This window comes from Engystomops pustulosus, chromosome 3, assembly GCF_040894005.1.
Source record: "Engystomops pustulosus chromosome 3, aEngPut4.maternal, whole genome shotgun sequence".
NCBI lineage: Eukaryota > Metazoa > Chordata > Amphibia > Anura > Leptodactylidae > Engystomops > Engystomops pustulosus.
In genome coordinates, this window is record NC_092413.1 from 199,603,742 (window position 1) to 199,620,345 (window position 16,604).

The 16,604-nt window shown below is 40.5% G+C and overlaps 1 protein-coding gene across 3 annotated transcripts in view; it reads left to right on the forward strand.

The window, feature by feature from the left end:
• The window catches only part of HPCAL1 (hippocalcin like 1), a 97,002-nt gene that overhangs the window by 33,008 nt on the left and 47,390 nt on the right, over positions 1-16,604 (forward strand). For 2 of the 3 annotated variants that reach the window (XM_072143576.1, XM_072143574.1), the window contains exon 2: positions 898-960. The exons of the other annotated variant lie outside the window; for it this stretch is intronic. The gene's annotated coding sequence lies outside the window, so the exon portion shown is untranslated. The remainder of the gene's footprint in view (positions 1-897; positions 961-16,604) is intronic. 3 annotated transcript variants of the gene reach the window in all.

Here is a 16,604-nt window from a genome sequence, read left to right on the forward strand (position 1 = left end):
ATTTTGGGAATCCTGTGAATAGGTAATGACAAAAAAAACTTGGCACAACCCCTTTAATTTATCAAATCTAATAATATTCCAACATCGTCAAACATCTATATATAATTCTTACATTTCTGGCCGCTCCCGGTTGGGCACCTCCTCTGCTGCGCACTGCAGGATACGCTTTTATCTATTTATGGCTTGTGTAGGTAAACAGGGGACATCCATGACGTCCCGCAGCCGCCTCCATAAGCTCGTAAAGCTAGAGCTATCCATAAAATGATTTATGGGACTGTTTTTTTTTTTTTAAAGCTCTGGAGAGGCTGGAAAATGTGCATATTTTTTTTTATGAAATATATAAAGTAAAAGTTTGTTTTTGCAAGGAATTTGTGATGGCATTAATCTTACGAGTAAGTGTCCCTGGTTTATCATGCTTGTATAGATATCTATTAGGCTGACGCCAAAAAGGTACTTGGATGATAAAATAATAGAACATAAAAATTTAGAAAAGAAAGCTATAGCACAAAATGGTAGCAATAAAAACTACAGCTCACTCTGCAAAACACAAGCCCTGAAAAATGGGCCATCAGAATATAGTGTCCCCATGGAAGTCGATAAAACATTACAAAACATATACTGTGGTAATGCAATAATTGTAATGACCCGATTAAAACATTTTTGCAGTGTTACATTTTGTCATAAGGGGGATAATATCTGATATTCGTGTTCTACAATGGCTTAGATGACTGTGTTCCAAGTCTTTGTGTATCTTGAACATGTAATCCTCTTCCAGTATAGTGACAATGGGATGTATAGAGCTTACATTTTGCCCTTTATGGTGTTTAATGTTGTAACACCTTTTGCTACTACTTCTCTACTTTATGTAAAGAATTTGTTTTGTTTCATCTGTTGCAGGATCTCGCACCAGTAGCTGCACTTTGACCCAGTTTAGGATTTGATGCAGAAGTCTCCTTTCTGGTAAGTACAGGCAGTCCCCGGGTTACGTACAAGATAGGTTCCATAGGTTTGTTCTTAAGTTGAAATTCTATGCAAGTCTGAACTGTATATTATAATTGTATAATTTTTTTTTTTTTGGTCTCTGTGACAATTGGATTTTAAAAATGTGTCATAAGAACCAGGATTAACAATAAAGCTTCTTGTAAAGTTTATTGTAGCCTCAGGCTAAAGTACAGTAAATTACTAATTACCAGAGGTCCGTTTGTAACTAGGAGTCAGGTGTTCTTAAAGGGGTTGTCCGAGTTCTGAAAAAAATCTAAGGGAGGGCGCTGCTTAAAAAATTAAAGTCCTACTTACCCTTCGGTATCCGGATTCAGCTTCCGGCCGGCCGTGGCCAGGCACGCCTATCCGTCCCTATTCACTGCATTGTGAATGCGGGCCGGAAGGTTGTCGGGTCCGGCCGGAAGCTGAGTCCAGAGGATACCGGAGGGCACCGGAAGGTAAGTAGGACTTTATTTTTTTAAGCATCGCCCTCCCGGCTTCCCTTAGTTTTTTTTTTCAGAACTCGGACAACCCCTTTAAGTGGGGTACCACCTGTACACAGGGCCGGCGCTATGGGTAGGCAAAGGTGGCAATTGCCCAGGGCCCCCCCCCCCCAGGGAGAAAGGGGAGAATCTCTTCTTTCAAATGAATCTTGAATTGTGTTTCTAGGTGCTATGGATCCAGAGATATTCAGGTTTAAAGTGAGAATATCAGGTGCCATTTTTATATATAAATATCACTTCCGACGGCAGTTTAACAGTTAATATCTCCGTTTTTCTGCATTTTAGAAACACAAATTTAGATTCGTATAAAATAGGAGACTCTCTTCTTTCATAGGAAAAAAGAAGTGAGGTTCTATGAGTCACAGAACCAGAGATACAGCCCCCTGAAGTGTCTCCCCCATCTCCAGATTCTTAGCCATCAGGCTGCAGGGAGAATTAGCTGCACACAGAAGCTGCTGCACCTCACTGATAATGGAAATATTCACTTTATATGTTACTACATTTTGAGAAGGGATAATATCAACTAATATTCATGTTTTTAACCCTTCTCTATGCAAATCTTAGAACACACTTTGGGACACATTTATCAATCGTTTTTTTCTGTTGTTTTTGCGCCTTTTCATTCAGGCGCACCATTTTTTGTGCCATTTTTGCGACTAAATGCTAGCTGCGCAGCAAAAAATAACCAGCTTTCCCTCAATCCTAGCAATCCAGATTTCCTAGCAATCCAGATGTTTTGATGCGCCTAATGATATTCATCATTTGCGACTTTTCATTTAGGCGCAAAAACGGGCGCAAAAACACTCCAGCCCGGAGCTGGCGTTAACTGAGAAGAAAGCACTGAGCCCCTTTGCAGAAGAGCTCATTTCTAGCAGCAAAGCTCATCCAGACACTAGAACAGATCATACAGACATGAGATACTCTGCAGACACTAGTACAGATAATACAGTCATTAGATACTCTGCAGACAGGAGCTGCAGACTCTATTTACACTTCATCACCTTCTATTTACAAAACATTCTGCAGGATCCTGAGCTCAAAGCAAGAGAGAAGAGAACGTTACAGAATGTTGCACATAGTACTGACAAGTGTCCCCCATGTCATTCTGCACAGTATCACCAGTGTTTCTGAGGGGGATACTGTGCAGAATTACAGGGGTGCAGTAGGAGACCAGCAGTGGGGGATCCCCTCCAGGAGAAGCCCCTGCTGAGGAGGTCACTGGGTGCTGGGTGTCACACACCTGGGTGCTGCTGTGAGTGTTATCTTCATTCTGGGCTGTGGGAGAAGCAGAGAGGAGCTTGTAGCAGGATGACATGTAAGTGCCTGAATCTAACATTACGCCTTAACTGCGCCAAAATTGCGCCTAAACTGTGTTAAAGTAAAGTGATTAATAAGGCCCCTTCCACACTAGCGAGTGTGATGCGATGAACTCGCATCACACTCGCAACGCAAGCTGCCGGGAACGCACGGCCCGAACGCTGCACCGCGGGAGTGAACTCAGCATGTCAGTTCACTCCCGCGGTGCAGCGTTCGGGCCGTACGTTCCCGGCAGCTTGCGTTGCGAGTGTGATGCGAGTTCATCGCATCACACTCGCTAGTGTGGAAGGGGCCTAAGAGGCAGGAAATTAACTTATCACAGATGGTTGTGCTAATTCTGTAAAAGCTTGTGATAATTCTGGAAAACAGTGCACCAGAATTTAGGCGCAACTACTACACCTAGACGCACAAAAGTGATAAATGTGGCCCTTTCTCTCTTATTCCCTTTTATTTTGTGATAGTTATTTTTTGTTGGGAAAATTGACTGATACGATGAACATTCAATCCTCTTTGCCTAATGTGACTACACCGCGACCAGAACATGTCCATAAAGTTATATGTAACACCAAAAACACACACATGTCCTGGTATAAAGTTTTTATTTCCCATCATCCTCCATTATTTACACCTATGTTATGACATTCTCACTTTCATTCTTATGAAGCGCGGAGGGTTCTGTTATTGTGATAATACAATGGCGACATCTAAAAGTGACTTTTATTATCTCATTAGAGGGGTTTATGGATATATAATTATTTATTTGGGTGACCATTGTCTAAGGAACAGACAATGATACATCTGTGTGAATTTTCTGCAGTTCCCTTTGCTGCATATTTTGGTGAATATACACATGTGGGGTATGTATGCTCTCCTCACATCTTACTGTTTTAGGAATGTAGATTTTCTTTATATAAGTATCTGGATTTGTACATATTTTAGAGGAAATTTTGAATGTTAATTGCCAAATGCATCTCCTGGTTGTCTGCTTTCAAAATTCTATAGGTTTTATGGCGCCGTTACTTTTTATTCTGTTTTATTGATATATTTTGCAGGTTGTGACTGTCTAAAAATGTCTAGCTGAAAAGCAGATATCTAGTTATTACAGTTTTAGTGATATTATGTGGATTTATTCATGTGAACATATCAGTAGGGCACATTTGTGAACTCTAAAAATGTCCATGTATTACATTTAGGAGATGTGAAGGTAAACATTTTCTGTTTGGATCAAATTTTTTGCCATCAAAGTCAAATTTTAAGTAATTTTAATAAAATGTTTCAATTTGAATCAAAATTGCATGAAGGCGCCTATGTCTATAAAATCTTTGATGCAATTTTGAAAATGGGGCAAGTGTCTGCTTTCAGAAAATATCGGTCCCCCTCCCCAATGGGCCTCACAGTCTAATCAACCTACCAGTAATTTTTTGGAGTGTGGGAGGAAACCGGAGGACCCGGAGGAAACCCACGCAGACACAGAGAGAACATACAAAATCTTTGCAGATGTTGACCAGCGCTGCAAGGCTGTAGTGCTAATCACGGAGCCACCATGCTGCCCATAAATCTCCCTATCATCTATCTATCTCCTATAAAATTCTCCCATATTACAGTTTGTTTTACCATACTAAAGGGAGACTCTTACTGACTGTGACTGGTCATAAAATAGTTTTATTTTGGGGCCCCACTTTTAGTTTTGCCCAGGGCCCCACTTTGTCTAGAACCGGCCCTGCCTGTACAGCATATAAATCGTATCTATAAATGATAGTAGATAACTTATTCTAATGTGTAGATGCAGATGTCTTCTACTCACTAAAAGACTGTCCAGGGATTTTCCCCGGTGAGACATGATGTAGATGTTCTTGCGTACGTAGGATTAGTCACAATTTTCATGACGAGGTGAAGCCTCATTCTATGGCTATATTTATACAAGATGCACCATAGTGACGTATGTTTTATAATGATTTGTTTGCGATGTCTTATGTGTTTATGTGCTCAGTGCATGATAACAATATTATGGCCTCTCTTTATTGTGACAATTTCATGAGGCTGTGTGGATGTGACTGGCCCACCAGAGAATCATAGGATCTATAAATGGGCCAAGGCTCTAACCCAAAACTGGATCTCAGAAAAACAATATAAGACAGCCTAATTTGGAGGCTGCTAGGATGTATTTTCAATGGATTGATGGAAAGTAGTAACCCAGAATAATTTTACCTGGATTTGATGGACCCAAGGAACTCCATGGATGGGCGCATGTGTAGATGCGGGAATTTGACTGTTCCCCCTTCTTCCAAAAGGAACATCTACCAAATGGTCGGAGCAGTGGGGTAACTAGGAGGGGCAGGGTCCCATAGCAGCTTTCAAGCTTAATAATATACATATTTGTACAGTCACATATGCAAGTTAGTTACACACAATTATACACTCATGCGCCACCATATACAGTATATACACATCACAGATACACACACATACGCAGCATATATACATCATATACATGACATATACATATGCTGTACATTGTACAGCATAATATGTATTGAACTCTGTAGTGTATCAGGTCAGATGATGGGGCCCCCCTGACACTATGGGCCCCTTAGCAGCTGCTATGGCTGATACCACTGTAGTTACACCCCTGAGTCGGAGAGCTGAGACACAACAAGTATACATACTAGTATTTGTCATGTATACTGGTTCCTTGGCTACTGCCATACGCTTCCGGGTGTCCTAAACTAGGTCAGATGAATCAATAGTATGAGGTCTGGAAAGGCTTTTTGTTCAGAGTTATGCTGCTTTGGTGTAATCGGACGATCACAACGCAAAAAGGTGTCTTAGTGCATTTTATTGAAAGAGCTAGATGACAATATGTTTTGAGATGGGAATGAAGTGTTTAGTTGTTAAGCTGGTATTATTGAACCTGGCCAGTTGTTCATCAAAAATGAGTAATTCTTGTTTACTCTCTTTATCGTCTATATGTAAGACTCTCCTTGTGCTTCACCTCTTTACTAGAATTATATTGTCCAGGGCTGTGGTGCAGGAATACAGAGTTTAGTGATTTTCTCTATTCCAGAAGATTTGATTCCCCTTCTTATTTGACGGGAAGTTGAAATGGTCATAGCCACAAACTACAATATCTTCCACAAGTTGGCTATGACAGTGTGTTTTTGTGACTGTTTATTAGGCCATCCTCATTTTCACCTTGAGGCAGGTAGGGCAGGGGTTCTCCGCTCTCCCCTACTTTGCCTTCAGTTTGACAAAATTGAGAAGGGAAAACCATGCAAAGGTTAAAGCGAGTCTGTCAAAACTATAGATCTGTGTAACCATACCCTTGGGTGTGTTGTTTGTAACAGTCGTACTGTGAAAAAGGCTGTTACATTCTAGGATTGTAGCTGGACTGGGAGCACTCTGAAGCACAGTGTGAGATCTTCTTAATGTTCTGCTGTACAGCCCCTCCCCTCTGAGTAACTGCTGTAGTATTTCAACAGAAGCCTAAATGCATTGTGTTCACAATCCTGCTGCTACTAACAACATGTGCGCACACACACAAAGGAATGATTACACAGGATTAATGCCTTACATTGTCAGCAGCTTTGTATGGTCTGAATTGTGCTCAGATTCTCTTTAAATATCCCTATAAGAAACCCTTAAAGAGGGTTGAAGATAATAATAGTCTTTATGGTGTAGCATTTTACATTTCGGGGGTTACAATTAAAACTACTTATAAACTCAAGCAATAGGAGTGAGGGTGTCATTCGCAAGAGCTTACAATCTATTCCAGAATAGAGGAGAAAGAATGGAAACCTGTAATCCATTTATCCCTGAGATGCAGTCTCTGTAAATAGCAGGTAGTTAGTCCTCAAATATTCTCCATCTGGACCTGACGCTGGTTATATTTCAGGCTGATGATAAGATCACATATACTGTATGAAGTTTGTATTTACTGCAAATGGAATAAACCTCATGATGGCGGCTCTATAAGAAACAAGCCAGAGAATAAAGTATCGGGCCAACAGTGAAATGATAAACTGGATGAATCATTGATGTTTTGGCGGCACAACTTGTGTGCGGCGGGTGTCCGGATCCAAGCGCATTTCTGTATGTGATCGTGTCTTCACGCTTAAGAGAAATAACATTCCACACAGTTTCCTTGTGGACCTGCAAGCAAAAGATCCTGATACAAAAACTACCAAAAACCAATTACCCCATTCTCAGTCATCATGTACAGCTCTACTGGCATCTCTTGTGACTTTAGAACCAGTAGCCAAACTTGGGCACCATGACCCAATTATGGCTGCACCTTCTTCACCTTCCATTGTTACTTCCTGATCTGGCCTCACAATTACTCCAGGTACATGGAAAGGAGGTTCTTGTCTCCTTTTACAAGATATAAAAATATGTTCCTGGAACTTCGGTGCAAAATACTGCATTTCACATTAAAGGAAACCTACCCCCACTGGTCTACCTAGATCGGGTGGCAGGTTCCTCTAATATGGCCCTAATATGCTAATTTACTAAAGAGGCTAATGGGGTGTGGAGTAGCCGGAGCAGAGGCTACACGACGCCCCAGTAGCCACTTGCGATCCACCTGCCTGCTTCAGCGCGCAGCAAAGATTTGGAGGATAGCCCTAAAAAGGGCTATCCTACTATGGATTAGAGGAACCGGCCACCGGCTCTACCTTAATAGGTAGATCCGTGACGGCAGGTTTTCTTTAAGTGATGTAATCTTGGCAGATTAGTTTGAAAAAAATGGCCTCAACATTTTGCAATGCGTTAGTAAATCTGCCCGAATGTTTTTAGCCAAGGACCTCAGGCGGCTGCGTACAACCCTTGAGAGCAAAAAGTTCAGGCACTGAAATTCAACATGCACACCCATAGACGCATGCATGAGTTGGTCGGCCTGCTGATCTCCACAAGTTCAAATGACTTTATTGATATAAATATGGATATAGATATATACAGGGGTGTAACTTGATGGGTTATGAGGGTTCTTTTGTTCCTAGGTCAAGGAGTTTTTTGGGGCCCATTTGGTATTATAAACAATACATTATAGTAGAAGGGACTGTAAAAGTTTTTTCATTGGGGCCCAGAAGCTTTAGTGCAGTGTTACAGACATGGCAGCCTCAGAGATTTCCATGGCAGTAAGTGTCCTCAACCTCCAGTGAGTTTTTTACAATATTTTTATGCCTTTGTACAAACTAGTTAGCAGCAAAATTAACTTTTTCTATATCTGCATGCATTAAGGCTATTGCCGCTTTAGTCTCTAACCTAGCAATTACAAGCCTCTTTTTTACCCTCCCAGAATATCCTACCGCTAATGCAGTGTGTCATATTGAGTAATCCAGAACAATTTTTGCTTTGAGCACAGTGTACGACAAAATGAATGTATTAATTTAGTGCTAATAACATTTTCTCCAGCGTGACTTTCTATATCTAATGCTCCGCACATCACAAGATTAATCTGCTAATAGATTATGGCATGGTGGGCACATTGATAAAATCTTCATCGGCGTGTTATTACTGCACATTCTAACACATTGAAAGTTTGAAAATCAGACAAAATTGTAGATCTCCTGGTCAGAGGTTCAGCCAGTAATGGATTATAATATAGGTGGTTTGGGCGGTAGCCAAGCCTTCTAGGGGACCCATGGCTACCCAAACCACCCACTAAATTTTACACTGAGAAGGACCTTCATCCATGAAATCCTCATATATCTGTTCAAGAACTATTTCAGGACTTTTGAAGGTCCTTCAAAGGTCCTGAAACCAGGTATTGAAAGCAGCAGAAGGGATTCATCCCCCATTCCCCAAGAAGCTGATTCTAGTTCCATATGTAGGAAGTGATTCCAAACTTGTAGGGGCGACAATATTCATAGAGCCCAGGGCCCATGGCAGTGATAATCCGCCCCTGCCAGCTATTAAAGGGCATCATGGAGGCAATTCTATGTGGGAAAAGTAAAAAAATAAATCTAATCTTCGCCACTAGCCAAAGAAACTTTGGAATGCCAACTATAAAAGCAACCCTGCAAGTCAATACATGACCCATTAGATTGTCTTTAAATAAAGACACTCCTATCTGGAGACCCTATCTGCTGTTTTAAGTTTGTTGCCCCTCATCGGTTCGGAGCATGTTGTCGGTTGAGGAGAGCTGCTTAAAGAAACCTACCATGAGGGATCTACTATCAGAAGTAGATCTGATGGTAGATCCCTCCAGCCTGCCTCTGCCCTAATCTGTAGTTTAATAATCCTGCAACCTAACCTAACTTGTTAAAAAAAAAAAAAACTTTATTTTAGTAATATGTAAATTAACTGCAGAGGCTACTGGGGCGTGTACTAGCCTGGCCGGGCTCTGAGAGCTAAGGCTCCTCAATGCCCCAATAGCCTCTGGAAGTAATTTACATTTTACTAAAACTTGTTTTAACAAGTTGGGTTAGGTTCCATGATCATTACATTACAGTTTAATGTAGAGGCAGACAGGAGGAATCTACCATCAGATCTAATTCTGATATATTCTTCAGGTTTCCCGAATATTTCCATTTTGCGCTGAATTGCCCCAGGTTTTTGGCGCACGCGACCGGCAGTCATGAATTCTCGTTGGACAACGCGGCGCGGGATCGCGACTGGACCGGGTATGTAAATGTCCCCTCTGTGTCTGAACCACCAACGCTTAATAGGTAGCCCCTTTGGCAACCATTGAAGGACAGTAAAATTTCCCTTCACTATGGGCAGTTTTATTTGTGCAGGCAATGTTGGACTGGCCCACCAGAGTATCAGAGAATCCTCCAGTGGGCCAAGGTTCTAACCCAATAATAGACCCCAAAGGAGAAAACCCAACTGTGAGGCAACCAGAACAATTTTATCCGGCAAGCCAAAAACCCCATTCTAACTCTATGTGCAGGGCTCCATCTTTCTTCAAGGAGAGAAGACAGCAAGAAGCCTGACATATGAAGAGATTGGTGGCATAGGCTAGAAGACGCTCTGTATCTTAGGTGTCTTTTGTCCTGGGGTTTGTGAAGATCTTCATCAAGAAGAATAATTTTATGTCTGTTTACTTACATAACACATGTCTTGGTCCCAAGTCATGTTGGGATCTATTTATTGTCTATAAGCTGGAGCAGAAATCCCTGGTTATATTACGAAGGAGTAATCAGAGATGTTTTGTTGCTTTGTTCCTGGTAATTTGCAGATTGTCATAGAGACTCTCTCATGGGTCCCGGCTGAGGTGGCGATAAAACATATTTAACAGGTTGTCATAGGCACCAAACATTGAGACATGATTAATCCTCCGAGGCTGGAAACGCAACCGTGTCACCTGCAAACAGTGAACTGACAATCTACCTGGAGGCAGCTCAAGACGCATTTTAGGGATCTGGCAAAGTATTTTAAGAAGAAAAATATGAAATATTTAAGAATATATGCCTTCTCTCTTGTTTTCCCCCTTAAAATAACAATTCTTAAGCAAATTGAAAAATAAGTAACATATTTTTTGGACTATAAGAAAAAATCTTGCTAAAAAGTGCCTGCGTCTTATAGACCGAAACGTCAGGAGGATCCAGCACTGCCAGACCCTCCTGACCGCTGTAATGGAGATCGGATGATGCCCTGGCATAGCGGTTCATTCGATCTCCCAAAGAGGAGAACCTCCGCACTGTTCTCCCCTCTCCCGGGTGTCCTACAGAACCTGTGGTGATGTCAGAATCATGTGACTGATCACATGCTTCTTACATCACCACATAATGCCGAAAATGGGTACATGCTGCGCTGGGACAGGGTAAGAAGAAGAGGGGAAGGGGGGAAGGGGTTCTGTGTGTGTAGAGTAGTTCCCAGGGTGTTCCTTATTTGTGTATGTATTCATGTGTAGAGTAGTTCCAAGAGTGTGTGTAAATGTATGGATGAAGCAGAGCTGTGTGTGTAAATGTATGGATGAAGCAGAGCTGTGTGTGCTGTGCTTTAGTGCGACCAACAGGGATATTTTAATTGGTGTAAAATATATTTTTCTTTTTTTGGAACCCTAAATCTGAGGTGTGTCCTATAGTAAGAAGCGAAAAATAGTCCGAAAAATACGGTAAATACAGTATTTTCATTGGCGGAGGTTTTCTTCATATTGTTATATAATACAATAATATGTTTATTATATTGTGTAGTAGAGTGTATCAATCATCTCTGGTTACTAAATAAATAGCAGCCATGTACTGAGAAAATTGTTATTTGCAGAAGAGAAAATTTCCCGACCAATAGTTTACAGTTATGTTTTATGGACAAATATGTTCTTCTTCTTCCATAGATTTTTGTGGTTTTATTTCCTTTTATACCTCCTGACCCGTGAAAAGTAAATGTTATACTAATAAAACGTGCGGGGAGCGGTGTCTGCGCAGCGAGCTGGAGAAATGGCTGCCTCATAAATTCACGGATGAATCAGAGCAGGCGCTTTGTCCTGGACTTGATGTTTGCCAATGTCTTCCAGAGCTCAGCGCTATATTGTTATTCAAGCAGGAAGAGCTGTAATCCCTGTAAAGCCGCCACAGTTTACTTTGCAAAGAACAGCCATAAAGATGCTGTATTTACTCAGGCAAATATTAATTGGGGAAAAGTAACCAATGTGATTATATTGATACAAAGAACAAACAATCATTTGTGGAAAAACAAGCAAAACATAAAACTGCAAATGTGGGCGTAGATCCGCTCATCCTCAGTATCATTTATGGTGGTCTTAAAGGGACTCTGTCACCTATTAACTGAAGTGTCCTGCATCATTGAGTAATCTTCATTTTATATTTTTATCCAAATTTCAGTGCACCTTGGGCATACTGTACGCTCTTTTGTACCTTTCACTCCCTATGGAGAAGTGCTCAAAAGAGTGCACCAGACACGGTGACCACACCCACAGTGCATCCAAATGCTAATTTGCATAGGACTTAGTCACACTTGTCCAGTAGGCCACAAACAAGGGGCCATGTGCCGATATTTTCAGCCCAGCTGACAAGGGCGCTCACCCTGCCCAAGTTAACTGAAAGAGGTGGTCAGCCGGGATATTCTTGGTGCGGTAAGGACGTTGTATGAACGTGCCGAATAGAAGATTATGGAGCCTTGAGTTAGCCACAGTATGTGCGGCTCGCTTACAACCTCTACATATGGTCGTGTACAAGAGGCCTAAAAAGTACCCAAGATAAACGTACGATCGAAGGCTTGGATGTCTGGATTTGCCCAAAATCTGATCGGGAGCACTGATCGTGTGGTGGAATGTAGCCAATTCTTCCAGACAAATTGTTAAAATAAATTGAATTCTGAATGGTATGTATTTTATATTGTCCTACACCAGACACCTATACAGTATACAGCTATGGTAGACTAACTGCAGAACTGTGAATTAGGGGGCCCACCAGACTTGCCCTAGATAACAAATTAGGGGTCATTGTGCATCACCCTGTAGGAGAGTGATGGTTTTGACGTGCATGCTACCTCTCGCTTTAAAGTCTGAGTACAGAGATGAGCAAATCATCTAAGATCTGGTTTGTAGATGATTCATCCACTTTTTTTTAATTATTCGGTTCAAACCAATGTTGCTTCAGTTGTTATTGAAGTTGGTATAATGTCTTTCAATGATTTAAAGCAGATTTTTTTTATAAAAAAATCTTGTTTTGAAAATTTTTGTTTTACAAATTTTTAATTTCCCCTCACCCATTATTTCCCTCTTAAGCTCGGAGATGAATGACATTATTAGTTGGCCACGTCGGAAGTGAAGCAGAAAAGCTTCAGATTTGATTTGGTGTCCGTAATGGCAGATTCATATCAAATCTAGAAACCAACGAATAGAGATCACTGAAGATGACACTCGCCTATAACATTCAACCCTGTAAAAAGGTGGTAAATGTTTGGGTCGGTGGGTTTGCCCCTTTAACCAGATTATTCCACAGCTGTACATTGCACGAGTCTGACTTTTAAGGAATTTCTGTTTTTTGTCTCATTCTTCCAACTTTACCCCATCCCACACTTATCATTCTGTCATCTTCTGAAATTCAGAAGTAAACGATGATCCTTCTTAAAGGGGTTAACTGAGAGCAGAAAGTAGCAATGTAAATATGTAGGACGTCAAAGGATGAACCATATTGCAGTATGATCAAAGGCCTAAAATCCACAAAAATTAAGGCACCAAAAAAGTTCTTATGAAATTGATGTTGCTTTGGTGGAAATTTCTCGGAATCGTTTCAGAACTGGCAGATCACATACATGTTGGGAATCTGCTTAATCTTTGGATGGATTCCCACTAGAAGGCCACCCAGAATCTGTATTCGGGCAGCAACTTTTCATTATATGCAATTTTATGGATTTGGATGGAAAAGAGATTGAATTTCACACATTGAATTAGAAATAATTTTAGACTTAAAAAATCTCTGTTTTCCTATTAGTCAGAGGTTGTCGAAAAAGTTATAAAATTATCTTCCCCATGAATTCACATTTATGTGCTGCTTTTTTCTTTGGGTGTATATTGAAAGACAAAGATATTTCAGTAATTTAGGCCAGCTGAGGATGATAAGTCTATCTTGCCCTTCCTTCCAACCAACCCCAAAAACAAATTGGCCTCTTTAAACATTGAGGGTTGTCTAGTCAAAGACTTCTGGGGCCTAAAGTTTTTATGATTATGGCCTATCTCAGTGATGGCGAACCTTTTGGAGACCGAGTGCCCAAACTACAACCAAAATCTACTTATTTACCGTGACGTGCCAAAATGGCATTTGAAGCAGTAACTTATTGCTACCTGTTATTCCAAATCTTTCATTCGTATCGGCCACCTGAGGCAACCAATACATTTGAAAGAAGGAGGGCAAATTCAGACATCATTGTAGCTTCTCTACAGGGTCTCTCAGTAGAAGAAGAATGGTGGGTCCAGCAGGAGGACCTCCAAAGATAATGCACTTCTGTCAGCACCCTCTCACTGTTCCTGCAATTCCAAACAGCCAATGAAGTTTCGCTTTAAAATAGCGCTGAGAGCAGCATCTTTTAAGTTTACTGGGACTGCAGGAAATTTTAGGGCAATGGTCTGAGTGCCCACAGAAATGGCTCCGAGTGCCACCTCTGGCACCCGTGCAATAGGTTCGCCACCACTGGCCTATCTTATTATACATGATCAGATCGGGCAATCCCCACCGATCAGCTGATTCTATTATTCTCCATGTTACATCTGACACCAGAGTCCAGAGGAACAGTTTTGTTCTTTGTGCAATGGCCAGGCCGGGTAACTGCAGATCGGCTCTACTCACTTGAATGGGGCCCTACACAGAGAACGGAGCTGTCCTTCTGGCTCCAGCTCCCGAGGCATCATGAATCTGGTGATTGGTGTAGATGCTGGGCCTCAGAAGCCTACTGATTGCATCATCTTGACTTATCCTCAGTAGAAAAAAAATTGCCCCCAGTCTGGAAAATCCTCATAATCTAAAGGCCTACTACCAAATACAAAAATACAGGATGGCACACCTAAAGCATCCCCCATTTCTAAGAACTGATAAGGGCCAATGTACCTGGTAGGCTCTGGGGACTTTGGCTCTTCCATTTGGTTGACAAGTTGCCTGCTAGTAATGTAGCAGATTCGGGTACAGTATGCAATACAGAAGTAACTAGGAGAGTAAGTAGGGGAGGCTCAGTAACTGAGAAGAATTTGAGTCTAATATATAGTACAATAATGGGTAGGTCATGAAGCCAAGGATCAGTAATAGAAGAAACAAAGGAGCTGTGAAAGAAGCTAGGTCAAATAAGTAATATATCAACTATATCAAAGTGCTGAGCCTAAGAACTGCCACCAATGCCAATGCATTGCTCCTTCAAATGGGACCCACTAGTCTCTAATTCAAAGGGAAATGCTCTGCCAGAATACTAGCAATCTGTTGGAATTAGTATTGGAAATGGACTGTACTTTTTGGATCCAAGACTTGGTTGTTATTGCTTCTTTTTGTATTTTGTTGTTTTTATCATTTTTTACTTTTTCTCTAGCATTAACTAATTGATAGATTTTATTATTTTGGACGATGTATAGAAGATTAATGGCAAAAAAACATCCTACTAGTTCCTGTTTGCCTTCTTATTTTATTTTGTTGATTTCAACTTAAACATTTTATGGTATTTTTTTTTCTTAGTTTTCATATAAAAGGAATGCTTTATTAGATTTTATTCTATGTTCTCCAACTTTTTATTTAAGTTTTTTTATTTTTTAATAAGAAAAAAATCTCTTAAAAAAAATGGAAAAAGACAGATGAATCTTTGGGTGCTCATAATATTTTAATATAAAGTGCCCCAGCTGTTGATTGCTAAAGGTCAATTTTTATCTTGAGAAAATTTCAGTTTTTGAAAATTACCTTTTTTTTTTTTTGCCTGTGCAATTCGTCTTTATTTTCCTGTAAAGACAGATAAATGGAATTAGACCATTAGTGGAATAGAGGAGATATATATATTGGGCTCCAGGTTCTACTCTAATGGATAATGTGCACATTGGAAAAGGCTTCATTTGCAAAACCTACCTCCAGGGCTCACGGTGCAGCAGCTGCTCTCATTTTTATAATAATTTTTGTATTTTTTCTATCATTTCTGTCCTCACTTGAACTATTAGCCGTTATTATTATTATGATGATGCACTTAGTTCTTTGCTCTTTCAACGTTAATTATGTCTTAGTACTTGTTTTTGGTAAACAAATTCATCTAAAGCCATTAGTGTTTTATAATCTCTGCACCCACTGATACTAATGTTTGGTTAATTAGAGGTCATATTTGGGCACTTTTTTGTTATGTTTCTTATGTGGAAAGCTGAAAATGTATTCAAAATGTAAGCAGAAATGTGTAACGTTTTTTCTCTTTGGTATTCATTTTTGGTTTTCCATAGATCAAATTTAATCCATTTATAAATACAAGATTCTTATGAAGGGTAACGCAAGCTGTAGAGGAGTCTGCCCACGAGTGGGGTTTGTTCCTACAAACTCTGAGATATTGCAAATTTAATTGGGACAATAGATTTCTGAGACAATTCTGATCTTCTGTGGTCAGTTACATGACTTTATTTCCAGTTGGAAAACTTGTACTTGATCCAAAATGACACTTTCAAAATTCCATAACCTAAAAGGTCGTGCCCCTCATCCATTACTTCCTGGGGTAAATGGGATGCCTTATAAGGTAGCCAAAAGAGGCAATGTTTTCCTTATCTCATATATGCCATGGGAGGCAGCCCCCTTAACATCAAGTATGACTTTCAAGAATCCTAATGACATGATGTGGGATTAAAGCCAAACCAGTATATCTATTCCAGGAGGAACACATTTCCAACTGTAATGGAATGGAATGTAATGTGGTTGCATCTCTTCAGTAGAGCCTAGGAAACTGGTTTGGCTGAGTAAGAGGCTATTGACTTGGGTGAAGACATAAGAGTTCTCCTTATGGAGACTTTGCCAGTTAAGGAAAATGTATTTGCATATTTCCCAAAATCCCCCAGTGGAGCATCAATAGCTATAAATCTCCATAAGGCTGCAAGGCAGCCTGAATTATTAGTGTCTTCGTAAGAGCTCTGACTTCCCAACCCTATTTAAAAGACTCAGCTAGCCAGTTCCCTACACTGAACTGATGAGATGCAAATACATTGAAACTGTGTTCTCTTGAGTTGTGAATCTGTTCCGTCTGGAATAGATACACTGATTCGGTTTAAATTCCCCCATCATGTCATTAGGCTTTTTTAAAGTCCTATATTTACATTAAAGGGACCCCCACAGATTAAAAAAAACTAGGGGTCTGATGGGGTCACACATACTTCAGTCGGACCCCTCATCGCTTTATCAG